This window comes from Stegostoma tigrinum, chromosome 34 (genome assembly GCF_030684315.1).
Source record: "Stegostoma tigrinum isolate sSteTig4 chromosome 34, sSteTig4.hap1, whole genome shotgun sequence".
Lineage (NCBI taxonomy): Eukaryota > Metazoa > Chordata > Chondrichthyes > Orectolobiformes > Stegostomatidae > Stegostoma > Stegostoma tigrinum.
In genome coordinates, this window is record NC_081387.1 from 3,139,900 (window position 1) to 3,158,765 (window position 18,866).

At 42.1% G+C, this 18,866-nt stretch overlaps 1 protein-coding gene across 1 annotated transcript in view; it reads left to right on the plus strand.

The window, feature by feature from the left end:
- Positions 1 to 10,810, plus strand: part of LOC125467695 (zinc finger protein 91-like) — a 104,268-nt gene extending 93,458 nt beyond the window's left edge. Inside the window, exon 19 of the mRNA XM_059639404.1 lies at positions 10,047 to 10,810. The gene's annotated coding sequence lies outside the window, so the exon portion shown is untranslated. The remainder of the gene's footprint in view (positions 1 to 10,046) is intronic.
- The last annotated feature ends 8,056 nt before the right edge of the window (positions 10,811 to 18,866 follow it).

The following is an 18,866-nucleotide window of genomic DNA, read 5'->3' on the forward strand; positions in this document are numbered from 1 at the left end:
ATTAGAAATCCTACAGAGGGTGAAGATAGATAAGTCCCCTGGGCCGGATGGGATTTATCCTCAGATCCTCTGGGAAGCCAGGGAGGAGATTGCCAAGCCTTTGGCATTGATCTTTAACTCGTCATTGTCTACAGGAATAGTGCCAGATGACTGGAAGATAGCAAATGTGGTTCCCCTTTTCAAGAAGGGGAGTAGAGACAACCCTGGTAATTATAGACCAGTGAGCCTTACCTCAGTTGTTGGTAAAGTGTTGGAAAAGGTTATAAGGGATAGGATTTATAATCATCTAGAAAAGAATAAATTGATTAGGGATAGTCAGCACTGTTTTGTGAAGGGAAGGTCGTGCCTCACAAACCTTATTGAGTTCTTTGAGAAGGTGACCAAACAGGTAGATGAGAGTAAACCGGTTGATGTGGTGTATATGGATTTCAGCAAGGCGTTCGATAAGGTTCCCCACAGTAGGCTATTGTACAAAATGCAGAGGAATGGAATTGTGGGAGATATAGCAGTTTGGATCGGAAACTGGCTTGCTGAAAGAAGACAGAGGGTGGTAGTTGATGGGAAATGTTCATCCTGGAGACCAGTTACTAGTGGTGTACCGCAAGGGTCGGTGTTGGGTCCACTGCTGTTTGTCATTTTTATAAATGACCTGGATGAGGGCATTGAAGGATGGGTTAATAAATTTGCAGACGACACTAAGGTCAGTGGAGTTGTGGATAGCGGCGAAGGATGCTGTAGGTTGCAGAGAGACATAGATAAGCTGCAGAGCTGGGCTGAGAGGTGGCAAATGGAGTTTAATGCAGACAAGTGTGAGGTGATGCACTTTGGTAGGAGTAACCAGAAGGCAAAGTACAGGGCTAATGGTAAGATTCTTAGAAGTGTCGATGAGCAGAGAGATCTCGGTGTCCATGTACACAGATCCTTGAAAGTTGCCAACCAGGTTGACAGGGCTGTTAAGAAGGCATACAGTGTTTTAGCTTTTATTAATAGAGGGATCGAGTTCCAGAACCAAGAGGTTATGGTGAAGCTGTACAAAACTCTGGTGCGGCCGCACTTGGAATATTGTGTACAGTTCTGGTCACCGTATTATAAGAAGGATGTGGAAGCTTTGGAAAGGGTGCAGAGGAGATTTACTAGGATGTTGCCTGGTATGGAGGGAAGGTCTTACGAGGAAAGGCTGAGGGACTTGAGGCTGTTTTCATTAGACAGAAGAAGGTTGAGAGGTGACTTAATTGAAACATATAAAATAATCAGAGGTTTAGATAGGGTGGATAGGGAGAGCCTTTTTCCTACGATGGTGACGGCGAGCACGAGGTGGCATAGCTTTAAATTGAGGGGTGAAAGATATAGGACAGATGTCAGACGTAGTTTCTTTACTCAGAGAATAGTAAGGGAACGGAACGCTTTGCCTGCAACGGTAGTAGATTTGCCAACTTTAGGTACATTTAAGTCATTGGATAAGCATATGACGTACATGGAATAGTGTAGGTTAGATGGGCTTGAGATCGGTATGACAGGTCGGCACAACATCGAGGGCCGAAGGGCCTGTACTGTGCTGTAATGTTCTATGTTCTATATAAACACAATGGCTACAAAAGCAAGCCAGAAGCCAGGAATACTGTGGCACATCACTTACCTCCTGACTCCCCAAAGCCTGTCCTTCATTTACAAGGCACAAATCCGGAGTGTGATGCAATACTCTCCACTTGCTTGGATGAGTGCAGCCTCAACAACTCTCAAAAAGCTTGACACCATCCAGGACAAAGCAGCCCGCTTGATTGCCACTACATCCACAAACTTTCACTTCCTCCCCCAGCACTGCTCAGTAGCAGCAGTGTGTATTATCTATAAGATGCAGTAAGAACTTCACCAAATCTCCTCAGACAGCACCATCCAAACCCATGACCATTTCCATCTAGAAGAACAAGGAAAGCAGATATATGGGAATTCCACTACCTCCAAGTTTCCATCCAAGACACTCATCATTCTGACTTGGAAATATATCACTGTTCCTCCACTGTTGCTCCATCAAAATCCTAGAATTCCCTACTTAATTACGTTGTGGTGAACCCACAGCAGGTAGACTGGAAAAGTGCGAGAAGGCAGTTCACTACCACCTTCTCAAAGGCAACTAAGACCGGCAATACTGCTGGCCAGTCGGTGATGCCCACATTCCACAAAATGAATATTAAAAAATATCAGGAACTGAATGACCATTGGTATCAGAAGTCAGTTGTTCCTCAAGAAATGTAATGGAACAGCAGCAATAGTTACCATGATAACAACGGTGCTGAAAGGCAGTGTTACCTCAGGAACCAGCAGACACCGGAATGAAAGTATAACAACACACATATTTAAGAAGATGCTTTAAAAATTGTGCATTGTGCTGCATGGTGACTGACAAAGTTGGTACCAAGAAAGACTTGAAATAGCTGTAAGTTGTGTTGTTCATATGTGATCATTTTCTTCATGGATTACACAGATCAGTGTGATACGTGTTATCTTGGATGTGTCTGTCAGCAGTTCAGAAGAGGCAAACCCACAGCTTCCAAGGCAATGATGATGTGCAGTGGTAGGATCAGCAGATGCACAGGAGGGAGAGGCACAGTAGACTGAAAAATGGAGGGAGAACTGAGAATAGAGTGGGAGAAGAGATTGAGCCAGTGTTTGGGAGTGACTCTGGGTCTTAGGGAATGATTTCTATGCTGGGAGTGAGCGTCAACCAGATTTTGGCAGTGACTTTGGGAGGTACTCCGTTCTCCAGGATGGATCTTGTGGTTAGAGAGTGTCTGTGACTCAGAGAGTTACTGTCTGCTTGGAAGTGATTGTGACTTGCAGACTCCAGGCTGACCAATGCTGAGGAATGAAAATGAGAAGCACTTCAACTACACTGTGCAGTTGGTGCCAGTCAGTGTTGGTGAAAATGGGGAGAGTTAACCAACAAAAGGAAAAGCCAACTTCAGTCTAATTTCTGATGAGGGATCATCTCAAGTTGAAAGTGAACTTGTTTTTCTTCACAGATGTTTCTTGATTTGCAGAGAATTTCTAGCATTTTTTTCATTTTAATTTTTAAAGCACAGAAACAGACCATTTGGCCCAACTGCTTTCTCTTGATGCCTGTCCTTGACATGAGCTATCTCCCTGACTATTTTATCTCATCCTTTCAGTGGATCCTTCTATTCCATTCTCACGTAATGTACCCAACTTCCTGGCAAATGCATCTGAACTATTTCCTCAATCATTCCCTGTGCAATGAGCTCTATATTCTCATCATCTTTGAAAGACTTTTATTACGTCGCCCCTCAGCCTTCTATTTTCTGGGAAAAGTGTATTGGCCTGTTCAGTCTTTCCTGTAGTTACAGTCTCTCAATCCTCAATCTCATCCTTGTCAGTTTTATTTGCATCTTTCCCAGTTCTTTCGTGTCCTTTTCAATTGCACAACACTTTGGGTGGCCAAACCAAGGTTCTGCACAAATTGAATGTAACTTGTCTGCTTTTCAATGGTCCTCTGCTAATAGTAGCCTAAATGACATTGCTGCTAGACTGGGTCTGAGGTAGGTGATGAGGGAACCAACAAGAGGATAAAATGTACTTGACCTCATCATTGCCATTATACCTGCACTAATGCATCTGTCCATGACAGTATCAGTCAGACTACCCACAGCACTGTCCTTGCGGAAATGATGTCCTGCCTTCACAATGAGAATACCTTACATTGTGTTGTGTGGTACTATCATTGTGCTAAATGGAACAGACTTTGAACAGATCTAGCAACTCAAGACTGGTCATCAGAGATGTTGTGGGCTAACATGAGCAGCAGAGTCATACTGCAACATAATGTGTAACCTCATGACCTAGCATCTAGCTCATTCTCCTGTTACCTAGCTTGAGGATCACCCCCGGTTCAATGAAGAATGCAGGAACATATGCCAGTCATCTCAACTCCACAGCATCTCTGCAGGAGATCCTCAGGGAATATCCTAGAAAACCATCTTCTGGTTCTTCATCAATGAGCTTTGCTCCATCATGAGTTCAAAGGTGGGATGTTCATTGATGGATTGCACAATGTTCAGCACCATTTGCGACTCCTCAGATACTGAACCAATCCATGTCCAAATACAGCAAAATCTGGACAAAAAAATACAGTTACCTAGAAAGGGTATCAACCCTGGTTCAAAGAAAAATGCAGGAAGACATCAGCAGGCATAGTTCAAAATGAGCTATTAAGCTACAAAACAGAACTACTTATGTGCCTAACAATATAACAGCCACTCACATTTATGGAGCCAAGTGATCTCACAACAAACAGGCCAGATATAAGTTCGGCAGTCCTACCACATCCAGTCGTGAATGGTGCTGTACAATTAAACCGTTGACTGGAGGAGGAAACTCCACAAATATCCCCAACCTTCATGACAGGGGAGCATTGTACATCAGTGTAAAAGATAAGGCTGAAACATTTGTGACAATCTTCAGCCAGAGGTGCCAAGTGGATGATCCATCTCAGCCACATACAGTGGTATGTAACCTCACAGGTACCAGTCTTCAGCCAACTCAATTAGCTCCACATGATAGCAAGACAGGGAATAAAAGCACTGGATATTGCAAAGTCTTTGGGCCCTGGCAATGTTCCAGCAAAAGTACAGAAGAGTGTGCTCCAGAACTTGCCATCCCCTAGTCAAACTATTCCAATATAGTTTCAACACTGCTGTCTACCCAACAATGTAAAAAAATTATCCAGGTATATCCACAAAAAGCAGGACAAATCCTACCCAGCCCATCAGTCTATTCTCGACATCAGCAAAGTGATGGAAGGTATCATCAACAGTACAACCAAGCAGCATCTGCTCAGCAATACCTGCTCACTGATGCCCAGTGTCACTCAGTTTCTCACCTCATAACAAGCATGAACTAAAGAGTTGAGGTCTACAGCCGAGGTGAAAGTAACATCACGGCCACATTTAACTGAGTATGGCATTGAGGAGCCGAGCAAACCTGAAATCAGTGGGAAACAAAAATAGAGATTGCTGGCAAAGCTCAGCAAGTTTGGCAGCATCTGTGGAGAGAAATCAGAGTTAATGTCTCGGGTTGAGTGACCCTTCCTCAGGGTCAATGCAATCAATGGGAATTGGAGGAGACTGTCTGCTGGTTCATGTCAGACTTAGAATATAGAAAGTTGATTGTGGTTGTTGGAGGTCAGTCATCTCAGCTGCACAACGTCTCTGCAGGAGTTCCCCAGGGAGTATCCTGGAAAACCATCTTTAGGTTCTTCATCGTTGAGCTTTACTCCATCATAGGTCAAAGGTGAGATGCTCGTTGATGGATTGCACAATGTTCAGAGCAATTGCGTCTCCTCAGATACTGAACCAATCCAATGCGAATACAGCAACATCTGGACAACTCAGGATCAATGCAATCAGTGGGAATTGGGGGAGACTGTCTGCTGGTTTTTGTCAGATTTAGAATATAGGAAGTTGATTGTGCTTGTTGGAGGTCAGTCATCTCAGCTCCACAACATCTCTGCAGGAGTTCCTCAGGGAGTATCCTGGAAAACCATCTTTAGGTTCTTCATCAATGAGCTTTACTCCGTCATAGGTCAAAGGTGAGATGCTCATTGATGGATTGCACAATGTTCAGAGCAATTGCGTCTCCTCAAATACTGAAACAATCCAATGCGAATGCAGTAAAATCTGGACAACATCCTTTGAAAAGTAGCAAATAACAATCATGCCACACAAATGCCTGGCAATGAGCATCTCTGATAAGAGGCAATCTAACCAGTCCCCCCTGATATTCAATGTTGTTACATTCGCTGAATCCCTCACTGTGTTGGGGTTACCATTGAGCAGAAGCTGAACTGGAGCAGCTGTATATATGTAGTCATTACAAGTGCAGTTCAGAGGCTAGAATTACTGCAGCCAGTGACTCACTTCCTGAGATAGTAGGAACTGCAGATACTGGAGAATCTGAGATAACAAGGTGTAGAGGTGGACAGCAGGCCAAGCAGCATCAGAGGAGCAGGAAAGCTGACGTTTCGGGCCTAGACCCTTCTTCAGAAACTCACTTCCTGACTTGCCAAAGACTGTCCACCATCAAGCTTTCAAGTGACATCACATTCCATGGGAGCAGAAATGGAATCTCCAAATCCTTTAGGGCATTCGTGAGGCAGCTTCTCCAAAGAAATAATGAGGGGGAGTGGTAGAGGAAGCTCGTTTTCCACTTGGAAAATTTGCAGTCTTTGGGCCTCAATAATGGTTCCCGTTAGCACCTATTGATTCTTTTGTCTGCCCAACTGTTAATTTCTTTCAGAGATAGTAGGAACTGCCGATACTGGACAATCTGAGATAATAAGGTGTAGAGCTGGATGATCTGTTTGCTTTGATGGAGGGGGGGGTTTGGCTCGAGGCAGAAGAAGCTGTGAATCCCGTTCCCGCTGTCAGCCACCATTGAGTGGAGTCAGAACTACACCTTCCATCAGGTACTGCGGACCGGCTCTTTCCTGATTCCATATAGTCTCCTTACTACGTATTTGCGGGGCCCACAAGCAGCATGGGTAATATAGTTCGGAGCGGGACTGTGAGCAGTTTGGGTGAAATGAGCTGAGTCCCTTGGGGAGGTTTAAAACGACCTCAGTCGAAGGGGAGCTTCCTGGATTTGGGACTGCAACAAGACAGGAAATGGCCTGTCTCTCACTCTATCCAGCACAGGATGGCACTTGCAGAGAAAATCTCCACAATGTTTTCTCACCAAATGTGAGTTTTTACTGCAGTGTCCGACATATTTCTGGAAATGTTGGGACTAACTGATAAATGTTGACATTTAAACTTCTATTAGAAGTATGACTGTTCTTAGGTTATTTTAACACTAATTAAAATAAATCTTCAATGTGAGCGATTAAGTGTGAATGGGATTGATGGGAAAGTAGAACAGAACCAAATCGGCAGATTCAGGCTGAATGGTCGATTTCTGCTGATATTTTAAGTTTGCAAACAACATTTTAACACTAATTATGGGAGCTTCTGTTTCATTCATTCATGCCAGCATTTATTGCCTATCCTTAATTGCCCACTGGGCAGTTCAGAATCAGCTGCATTGCTGTGAGTCTGGAGTCATATGTAGTCCACACCAGGTACGGATGCCAGATTTCGTTCCCTGAAAGGCATTATTGAACTAGATGGGTTTTTCCTGACAATTGACAATGGTTTCATGACCGTCATTGGACTCTTTATTGAATTCAAATTCCACCATTTGCAGGATTTGAACCCAGGTCCCCACAACATTACCTAGTTCTCTGGATTATTAGTCAAGCAGTAATATCACTAAGCCATTGCCTTGCCATTTAAAACGTGTTTGTGAGGAACGAGTTGAAACTTTGGATTATCTTGTGTGAAACCCGCTCTAATGGTCAATCCGATGTGGAAGTTGTGTGCACAGCTTTTGTGGACACATAGTCCGCGACCGTCTTCGTGTCCCACCAAATAAATTACTTCCCATGTTAGTGGCTTCTTAAAAACAACAATTTGCTGATGAGGTTTTATGATCAATGTGTCCTTTTGACTTTCTTGGTAATTTCAGTAGCAAGATGAGGAGTTTGAGCTGTGGGCTCAGAGCTGAATTCCTGGTTGCTTTGGTCTCCAGGTATAGAGCATGGCAGGAAGAAGTGCTCCACAATCCTTGTATTTTACATCTCGGACCTGTGGAGGGTACACACACTCTAACTCAGCTCATGGAAAACTATTGTGTATTATTTAGATTTTGTTATTTCCAATTTTGGGTAATTATTTTTGACCTTTGCTTTTAGGCTAATATCTCAGGATATAGGAATATTGTTACATTTGTAGTTTCTCAAATTGTTTATCAATTGTAAGCTGCTTATTACTACAAGGATAACATTTGGTCATCTTTACTGATCTAGCACTTTAATTTATGGGCTTATCAATTGGAGACCTTAGTGGATCTCTGTTTCACTCTAATAGATCAGCTCCAGTAAATCACAGACCCACACGTGCCAAAAATTAACCATGTGATCTCCACAAATTCCCACCATCTGCTTCTCCCCGATTCTCTGATAAACATTCCCCCTTCCGAGTGATTATTTCCTCTGAGCTGATCTCCTTAGGTGATACACTTTGTTCATATCAGTGATTTCTTTTGACCCTCCATTACTTTGCCACGTGCATGAGAACATGTTCAAACTGCTGTCGCGTGAGCACATCCCTGGACTACTTGATTATTCAATTAGAGTGCTCTGACCAATAACCAAACAGCTCACTAAAAGGTGAATCAATCAGGGCAGTGAAAAGGTGTCCAATGTTAAAGTGAGTTTGGGAATGAAATGCCATCAATATTTATTGCAAAACCAATCACCAATATAGATTGTATGATGATGCTTACCATTATCACCACATATTTGCTGTTTATATCTTCGGTCATAGGTTGCCACCATTCGTCTTTCTTATGCTAGTTTTTCATGGAGGTTAGAGCATGAGTAAGAAGAGGCTATTGCCTTTTGCACAAAGATGTGTTTTAATTCATATGAGTAATTATAACAGGTTACATTAACGTTGTGGTATATTAACCCGTACTAATATGAAGTCATAAAGATACATATACCTCCATCAGGAGAACTGTGCTGAACTCTCACTGCTGCTTGATTCTCCTTCCAGAGGCTGTGTTGCATATCATCTAATCTGGATCACTATTACAAACTTAATGCAATAGCCTTCATAGTGTTCAATCTTCTTGGGGTAGCGTCCTGGAAATTAAGCATTGCGACTCCCAATACAAGTTAAGAATATTAAAAAGTGCACAAAATTTCCCTGTCTTCCCCATCCTTTAGACCTAGGTCGAGAGAATGCAAAGACTAGATTTCTGCACTTAACTATTGCAAATAAATAAATTCTAATTTTGGATAAACATAATGAATCATCAACGCATAACTCTACTAGTTAAAACTCTAATCCCCTTTATCAACTCTCCCAGAACACGTACAGACAAACACAGCCAAGAAAACAAATATGTTATGGGTGGAGGGAAAGAGTGGTAAGGCAGTTCAACATTTTCTGTTTACAGGGTTTACTGAGATGGTCCTTTTATCTTGTTAGGATGTGCTGTTCGTTGATTCTAGTTCTGCAGATTCTTTACAGTCATAGAGCTGTACAGTAGAGACCATTTTGACCCATCACATTTGCAACAACAGAAAAAAAAACACCACTTAGTACCATAATCCCACTTTCCAGTGCTCAGCTGCAGAATGAACAAGGATGGGAAGTAAACATCCAGGAGTATTTTGGATTTAGGAAGGACAGACTAAAAGGCAGTGGAGTTGAATTTCTGGTTCACACTTAAAATAAAAATAAATATTTTTGACTTAACAATTAAAATTTGCAGCTTACAATGACTGGAAAGGGGAAATAAACTGATTATCATCAGGTTTTAGATGGTTTTTACCATCAAGCAAGAACAGCTTCTTCTCCAGATGTCCAAAAGTTTCTGCCAAAACATTCATCCCCCAAAGTTTTGAGTTACCTGGAAGCCAATCAAATAGCTGTTGGCAGCTAGAAGGCCATTGTCATCAACAACTTGCGTCAACCAAAACTCCATTTGTACACATAATTTGGCTTAGCTCATCTCCAAACTCAGCTTCCACTGCTGTGAAAACAGTACTTAAAATGAGTTTCCATTTACTTGCTTTTAAAATCCTTCAACAGTCTTTGGTTTTTAAACCAGTTCTTATCCATTTTAGTGCACAATCAAAAATACAAAAAAATAAAAATACATGGTCTTTACAAGTTGTAAAGTCTTTGGAGGATGTTTAAACATTTTCTTGCATATGGATTTCATGCATCAGTGCATTTGCCACCAAAAATTGCTTCTGAATTTATTTGTTGAATATGATTTTATCAAACTATGTCTGTGAAGTAGAATTTGCTATTTATTTGGTTCAGATCTCTTGTGCTGTTCAATCCCAAGGGCATCTCTAATACAGTCATTGTTTTTTTTCCACTGTCCCCATAACATGTAATTTTCCATTGTCATGGCAACAGCTTTGGTGGTGGTCCAGATTTCACACTTGCATACTTCACAAGTCGTCTGAAGATATAAGTGCTCAGCTATCTCCAACTAAGACACATTTTGGTATTGCTGCAATCTCGAACAGTGCAAATGCGTGAAACAGACCTGGTCATACCAAGTCTGTTCTCAGTGTGTTTCATTGGAAAGCCAGTGTCCCTTTTGGAAAATTTGGATCTGGTCCATGAACACCTCTGGAGAGATCAGATGGCCTTTGAAATGATTAATAGTGAAGAAGATTGTGCATTAATAAGTGCATTAACTCATCGGGATGGTCAAAGCTGGCCAAGGACAGTCAAAGCTGTTCAAAGAGTGTCAAAGGACTTTTCATTTGCAAAGAACTCTCAAAGATATCAAGTGGACCATAGTTAAATAAACTATGAAGGCATTTAAAACTCTAGATCTTTTAATACTTAAAAAGAAGTTTGAGAATTGAAAAAAAAGTAATTGTTGTTTTCCATTATATTCCGTGGGTACAAATCTGAGAGGCTCCTACACAGGATTAATGTTGCATTTCTGTTTTCACATGAAACTATTACCAGACAAGGTGCCTTCACTTCCACAATTTCACAAAACAAATGCTTTTGGACTCTTCAATATGGAAGTTTGAATTCTAAGGTTTTTTACATTTGAATTAAGTATTTTTTGGTTACAAAGCTTTATCATGTGAAAAATGTAAGCATAGTAAATGTGCTTTTATGAATGAATGTTTTTATCAATATACTGAGACTGCAGTATTCTATTTCTTCATATATGTGCATGGTCCCAAGGTTTGCTCTTGGCAGTTTCTAAGTGAGTTAGCATAATTTTAGCAAGAGTTGTCACTGGGGCAATAAAAGGCCATGGGTGACGAGTGTAGGAACATTATTCGGCTATAAGGTAAGGGATCATGGCATGAAGATAGGGTATTAGATGGCATGGTTGAGACATGGAGATTCTATGGAGGAATGTGAGGGCGAGGGATTCATTTTATGTGTTAATTCTTGATTTTAAACTTTTGATACCGTGCCAATGCCCAAGGTAAGCTTTCTGCCCATCCTGCTCCTACACTGGGCATATGTCCTCAGGTTCTCCTGTGTCACTCACCCCAACCAGCCCCCTCACTGCATCAAAATTGGGAAGACCAGTCATCCATTTCCAAAATGTTGGTTTTGCAGAGGTTTTCTGACTCTACATACCCAAAGCAGGAGTGTAAATTGGTGTTCATGTCATCTGGTGGATTTGCGTGAGTAGTCAGCATGTGGATGAAAAATAGATGAGGGCCTAGAATAAACCCTTGATTGAACTCCAGAGCCATTGAAGGAGTTTCTCTGGCTTCAGCTGAAGAGGCCATAGTGGCCAATCGATAGCAGTTTTACTCACTGGGCAACTGAGGATGACAGTGTGGTTAGACATATCAGTGGCTGCAGAGAGGTGGCTTCTCTCTTCACAGATGTTGCCTATGTATTTCCAGCATCTTCTCAATACATATGCCTTGGATGCTGTGGGTCTTCCTTTACCAATGTGCTGTCAAAGACATCCAAGGATACTCATCCCTCACTGATACTGTCAGTTTGAAACTCTCAAAGGATGAAGCATGTTATTCCCACACTAGAAATTTCTGTCAAACAATTACCTGTGGAATGGAGACTGCAGCTGAACAACTAATGTTTTCTTCAGATGGGCCAATGACAAGTTTCAGTCCCCACCTGATCTGCTGCTCAAAGCCATCTCTCATTCACTGGTCAGTTTCCTATGCTTCAGAAAACTCATGTTGTTGCAGAAATAATTGAATTTCAAACAGTATTCAATGCACTGTCTAAAATGTTGCTGCCCTCAATACCTTCACATATATACAACATCAGAAGTCACACTAATGGGACGCCACTGTTCTAAAATGTAGTTGTCCAAACATCTTCCTTTTCTTAAAAAAAGACTGCACACACTGTTTACAACTTCCTGCATGTAGTCCATAAAAAAATCACTTGGAAGAAGAACTCTTTGTTCTTTTACTCTGTTCCAATTTCCTTCATCCCTATTCAGCACTGCTGCACAGAGACTTCTAGAGATGTACAACACAGAAACAAACCCTTAGGTCCAACTCATCCATGCCGACCAGCTATCCTAAATAAATCTAGTCCCATTTGCCAGTATTTGGACCATATCCTTCTTCAATACCAATCCAGATGCCTTTTAAATGTTGTAATTGTACCAGCCTCCATCATTTCCTCTGGCAGTTCATTCCATACAAGCACTACGCTCTGCATGGAAAAGTTGCCTCTTAGGTTCTTTTTAAATCTTTCCCCTCTCACCTTAAACCTATGCCCTCTAGTTTTAGACTCCCCCACCCTGAGCAAAAAACCTTGTCTATTCACCTTATCCTTGCCCCACGTGATTTTATAAATCTCTATGAGGTCATAGTGCAATCCCTTCAACACTGGCAACATTCTTGTATACCTTTTCTGAAGCCTTTCAAGTTTCACAACATCCTTCCTGCAGCAGGGAGACCAGAATTGCATGCAGTATTCCAAAAGTGGCCCAACCAATGTCCTATACAACTGCAACATGACCTCTCAACTCTTACACTCACTGCACTGACCAATAAAGGCATGCGTACCAAACACCTCCTTCACCATCCTGTCTTGTTTAAAGTTCTCAGGTTTTCTTATAGTACACGTGTGAGATATAGTTGTCTGTTCATCTGGTGTCTGCTGGTTCCTGCCTCTCTTGTTGCCATGGCAAGTGTTATTGGTGTTAATATTCACTGGGGTAGTTCTGTTGGAAGTCAGATACCTGTATTTTCCCCCTTTTTATCCATTCACAGGATGAAGGCGTCACTGGCTAGGCCAGCATTTATTGCTCATCACTGATTATGCAGAGGGCAGTTATGAGTCAGATGTAGGCCAGATCAGGTAGGGATAGCAGATTTCCATCTCTAAAGAGCATTAGTGAACCACCTGGGTTTTTTCTGACAATCAATGGTTTCATCATTAGACTGTTAGTTCCAGATATTTATTGAATTCAAATTCTACCGTCTTGCATGGTGGGATTCAAACCCAGGTCCCCAGAACACTACCTGGGTCTCTTGATTAACTGCCCAGTGATAATACAACTAGGCCATTGCCAGTATTGTTGAAGTCACCATAAATATTCAAAGTTAATGAAGTTATCAAAATTGCCAATTGATGAACTACTCCCCAGGATAAAAGTAAACCACATTAGTTTACTTAAGTAACAGTAAAAAGAACATAGAACATTACAGCACAGTACAGGCCCTTGGGCCCTCAATGTTGTGCCGACCTGTCATACCGATCTGAAGCCAATCTAACCTACACTATTCCATGTACGTCCATATGCTCATCCAATGACAACTTAAATGTACCTAAAGTTGGCGAATCTACAACCATTGCAGGCAAAGCGTTCCATGCCCTTACTACTCTCTGAGTAAAGAAACTACCTCTGACATCCGTCCTATATCTTTCACCCCTCAATTTAAAGCTATGCCCCCTCATGCTCGCCATCACCATCCGAGGAAAAAGGCTCTCCCTATCCACCCTATCTAACCCTCTGATTATTTTATATGTTTCAATTAAGTCACCTCCCAACCTTCTCTCTAACGAAAACAGCCTCAAGTCCCTCAGCCTTTCCTCGTAAGACCTTCCGTCCATACCAGGCAACATCCTAGTAAATCTCCTCTGCACCCTTTCCAAAGCTTCCACATCCTTCTTATAATGCAGTGACCAGAACTGTACGCAATACTCCAAGTACGGCGCACCAGAGTTTTGTACAGCTGTAGCATAACCTCTTGGTTCTGGAACTCGATCCCTCTATTAATAAAAGCTAAAACACTGTATGCCTTCTTAACAGCCCTGTCAACCTGGTTGGCAACTTTCAATGATCTGTGTCAATGGACACCGAGATCTCTCTGCTCATTTACACTACTAAAAAGCTATTTATAGTAACACATTGTTAACTTTTAACAAGAACGGAATTTCTAATTTATGTACATTCAACTTTACCCTCTTCGAAACCCCCCTTCCCACGCACATAAACACAGACACACACACACATACATACACATACAGTTAGATTTCACAGGGACAGTGCACGGGAAAGGAAGTCCTGTTATTCGCAGCTTCATCACACCATTAAACATTCTATTGAAGTACACAGAACCATCTAATTTACTGGTGTTTCCAATCCAGGTTGGCAGAAAGTACAGTACAAATTTATCTACTTATTACAAATAAATAGATTCTAGCTACAAATCAACAATTATTATTTGTCTCCATATATCTACACAAGTTAAAACTCTAATACACTTATAAACTGCCCTTCACAAACACGCACACACACTCACAGAAGGAAAATGTGGGTATTGTTGGTGAAGGGAAAACTGGGAAAGTACTCAAGTGGGGGCATCTCTGTTCAGAGGATCTACTGAGTGGATTCTTGTGCCAATCAGAATGTTGGTCTTCCTTCTCTGAGTCTTTCATTGGTGTGCAGGAGGCACAGGATGGTTGTTTCACATAAAAAGATCCTTGATTTATTCATTAAAAGTCACAACATACAGCATTTACAGAAGGAAAAAAAAACTGCTTTTTCTTCAGGCTTAAGGTGGCTTTTGGAGCAGAGAACAGAGAGAGATCCTGAGTTGGTGGAGATCTGACGGTTTTCCCGCTGTCTTGTTCACAGCCCCAAGCTGTTCAGATACTCAAAAACTATTCACATAGTTGTTGACAGGCAAATGATCTTTTTCATTGAAAACTTGTCACTAGTCCACAAACAAGCTGCTTGTTGCCAGTTGAAACTCCACTTCTACGCACGATTGGTTCATCTCTGCCCTCTACAACTCCTTGAATCAGCAGCTGCAGTAAACAGTGCCTATGGGTGCCAGGTTACTTGCTTTCAATAAATCCTCGGTTTTCAAAAACAGTTCTTTCCTTATTTCTTGACACGCACACACACACAAAAAAAAGGAGAAAAAGTATTATCAGAAAAACACAAGAAGACCATACCCTTTCTAAAAGATACCATCTGTTTGCCCATTCTCCCTGACAATCAGATGTGCCGTTGATGGTTTCAGATCAATCTTGTTGTCTTGTTGGATCTTAAATATTTCACACTCTGTCAGCATCAATTTTCTTCAAAGACAGTGATGCCCCCAACAGCATGTCAGTGATGTACATCTGCTTCCCCTGCTTGTACTTTGTTTTCAAGTGATGTCTCTGCAAATGACTCATCTTTAAACATCGTGCAAATGATATACAGCAGATAGAAGCAGTTCGAGAAAGATGCTTTGAATTGGCTTGTGGTCAGACCTTACTATCATTTTCTCTCTCTTGAACAGCTACGAGCTGAAAAATACACAATGAAAGGCAACAACCAGGCTCTGTTAATGTGTAGACAGTACTGTCCAGTATGTGTTAACTCTCTGGATACAAACCCAACGGGTTGCCCTCACTGCATGGGGATTACTCCAAGTCCTGTGTCACTGACATCACACTGCAGGGTGGCTCCATTGTTGACATCATAATCCCTCAGCACTGGTGATGTCATCACTAGGTGTTTGATGGGAGTGAAAGCTGCTTCTTGTTCTGTGTCCCAGTCCCACTGAGCGCCCTGTGCATTGAGACTGTCTACACCCTGACTACAAATTGGAAAATAACTCGGTCTGGTAGTCCTTGTGTAGGATCGCCAATGTTTTGGGAAATAAAACAACTGAGATCAGGCTTTACTATAGAATTTAGACTGATAGGATTTCTCCCCTATCTAAGTGCGTTATCATCCAGCATAAACACTGTGTAAAAGCCTTGTCACACACTTTTTTTGGATTTTCCCCAAAGTGAATCTGCTATTCCTTCAAGAATTTTGGGGACCAAGGGTAAAACCCTTAATCACTGCATTGCATCAGAAGCGATTTTTCCCTGTTGGAATTCTTGGTGCCAGGAGAGTCGAGAACATCACAAATGCTTCAGTATGAATTTCAAAGCTGAAGGTCACTCCTGTGTATGAATCCACTGATGGAGCAGGATGTATGATGACCTTGAGAATGATTTGTCACATATTTCATGTGACAAATTTCTCCGTCTGAATACGTTGGTGGACATGGACGCCTGATGAATGGGTGAATGACTTGTCATTTACCTTGCATGTGAATGGTTTCTCTCCAATGTGAATCCTGTAAAGGAGTTGGCGTTGTGGTGACTGAGAACAATTTATTGCTCACATCATATATAAATGGTTTCTCCGATGTGCAAATGCACTTGTGTTTATGGAGAATCATGATGAAGAGAATAAATTCTTGCACATCTCACAGATGAAAGGTTTCCCTCCTGTGTGAGTGCATTAGAATGCATGGACCATCAATGGTGACACAAATATTCTGTCACACACCTTGCAGGTAAATGATTTCTCACTGTGAGAATGTATTGGTGCACTTGCAAAGTTGACGAATAGAAGAACAATTGCTTGCACACATCCCATGTAAATGGCTTCTCCCCTGTGTACTCCCTTGGGAATAAGGCGGTGTTGTATGAGGCTCGTTAAACATGCAAAGCCCTTGTTATATACCACACATTTAAACAGCTTCTTTCCAGTATGAATACATTGCTGGTTATCTAATGCTGATGGATGCAAAAAGGCTCAGTGACACACCTCACACTCAAATGGCTTCATTTCCATGTAGCCACCCTTATGTTAATAATTGTTATCAGCATGTGGCTCATTGGTTAGCACTTCTGCATTGCAGCATCAGGGACCTGGGTTTGATTCCACCCTGGGGTGACTGTGTGGAGTTTGCAGTCTCCCTTTGTGTCTGCAAGGGGTTTCAGCTGGTGCTCCATTACTTCCTACAGTCCAAGGCTATGCAGGCTAGATGGATTGGCTAAGCAAAATTGCCCATAGTGTTCTGTGATGTGTAAATTAGGTGTGTTAGCCATAGGAAATGCAGGGTTACAGGGAAAGGATTTAGGGGTAGGTCTGGGTGGGATGTTCTTTGGAGCATCAGTGTGGGCAAATTGGGCCAAAAGACCTGTTTGCACACTGTAGGGCTTCTGTGAATTGCTAAAAAAGATGCCTGTTGTGTTAGGAGTTCATATAAATCTGTGGAGTTCCCCCTCACAAGTCTTACAATTGAACAGTCTCTCACCAGTAGGAATGAGTCAGTGGTTCATGAGGCTCAATGAATGATTGAAGCTCTCACCACACTTTGAGCTCACCCATGCTTCTTCCCAGCTTCAACCTGACAGAACACCCATTGCCAAATCATTGGTAAGGCTGGTTCCAATGGAAGGTTCCATACCACTGACCAGTTTCAGATCTGATATGTCAAAGCTCCCCTGACCCGACTAATTTCCCAATTATGCTTTCACTGCCCAATCTTCTCTATGTTGAGCAATGCTATGAAAGGACTGGATGTTTCTTAGATGATGGTTAGGTGTCTACCCTGTCTGTATTCTCTAGTGTAGTGTGGTGCACTCCTGTAAAACCAGAAAAAAAAGCATTTCCTGAAACTTCCTCTCCCCCTTTACTGAAGAGATTGCCCTCTCAGTTAGAGACTATTCCACAGTCTTCTGTTCTCCTATGTAAGGATTAGATGCAATACCTTTCTTTTTCCTCACTTCAGTCACACATTCTCTGTTTCCAGCAGAAACACTGGATAGTGATCATGAGGAGACAATGTGGCTCCTTTAGATTAGATTCCCTACAGTGTGGAAACAGGCCCTTTGGCCCAACAAGTCCACACCGCACCTTACAGCATCCCACCCAGACCCAGCCCCTATAACCCACACACCCCTGAACACCATGGACAATTTAGCACGGCCGATCCACCTAGCCTGCACATCTTTGGACTGTGGGAGGAAACCAGAGCACCTGGAGGAAACCCACGCAAACACGGGGAGAATGTGCAAACTCCACACAGACAGTTACCCGAGGCTGGAATCGAACCCGGGTCCCTGGCGCTGTGAGGCTGCAGTGCTAACCACTGAGCCACCGTGCCGCCCACAAATTTATCTCCTCTGCCCAGCAGCACTCCATCTCCCTAGATAACATGAGGTCAAAGGAAAGGACAGTCACGCAGAGTATAAGACTGGCTGATAATTCATTATTGGCTTGAATTCTACTGGCAAAGACCAAATTTATATTAGAATATGTGTACAATTTATAAAACACTGAAGTAGAAAGTCTTATGATCCCAGCTTATGTGGCTACAAGTCAGATCCCTGAATGAAATCTTGTTGATCATGCTTTCTTTTTCAATTCAACACACAAGGAGTTTCTCTCTGTTTCAAAATGCAGAGAAACTCCTTCCCTCTCAAAACTATACTTTTGACTCAATTGCTTCCTCCCACTTGAAGTCCTGTTACGTGTAAGACCTTTTCCCTTGACCAACGACACAAGTGAGATCTTAGACTTTTTCAGTCTTTCAATCTGCAGAGTTCTAACAAAAGCATCTGGTTTAGATAGAGTCATACAGCATGGAAACAGACTCTTCTGTCCAACTGGTCCACACCGACCATACATCCCAATCTGACCAATTCCCATTTGCCAGCATTTGGTCCATATCCTTCTAAACCCTTCCTATCCATATACCAATCCAGATGCCTTTTAAATGTTGTTATTCTACCTGCTTCCACCATTTCCTCAGGCAGCGCATTCTGTATTCTGGGCATACCCACAGTTGGAGAATGACTGTAGCTCAGGGACTGACTGTGACTGGAGGAGTCACTGATCTTTCACTTTGCAGCAGACATCTTCGCAATCTTTTGACTTTGACTGACATTTCATTTTTGCCCCTCACCTCTCACCTGACA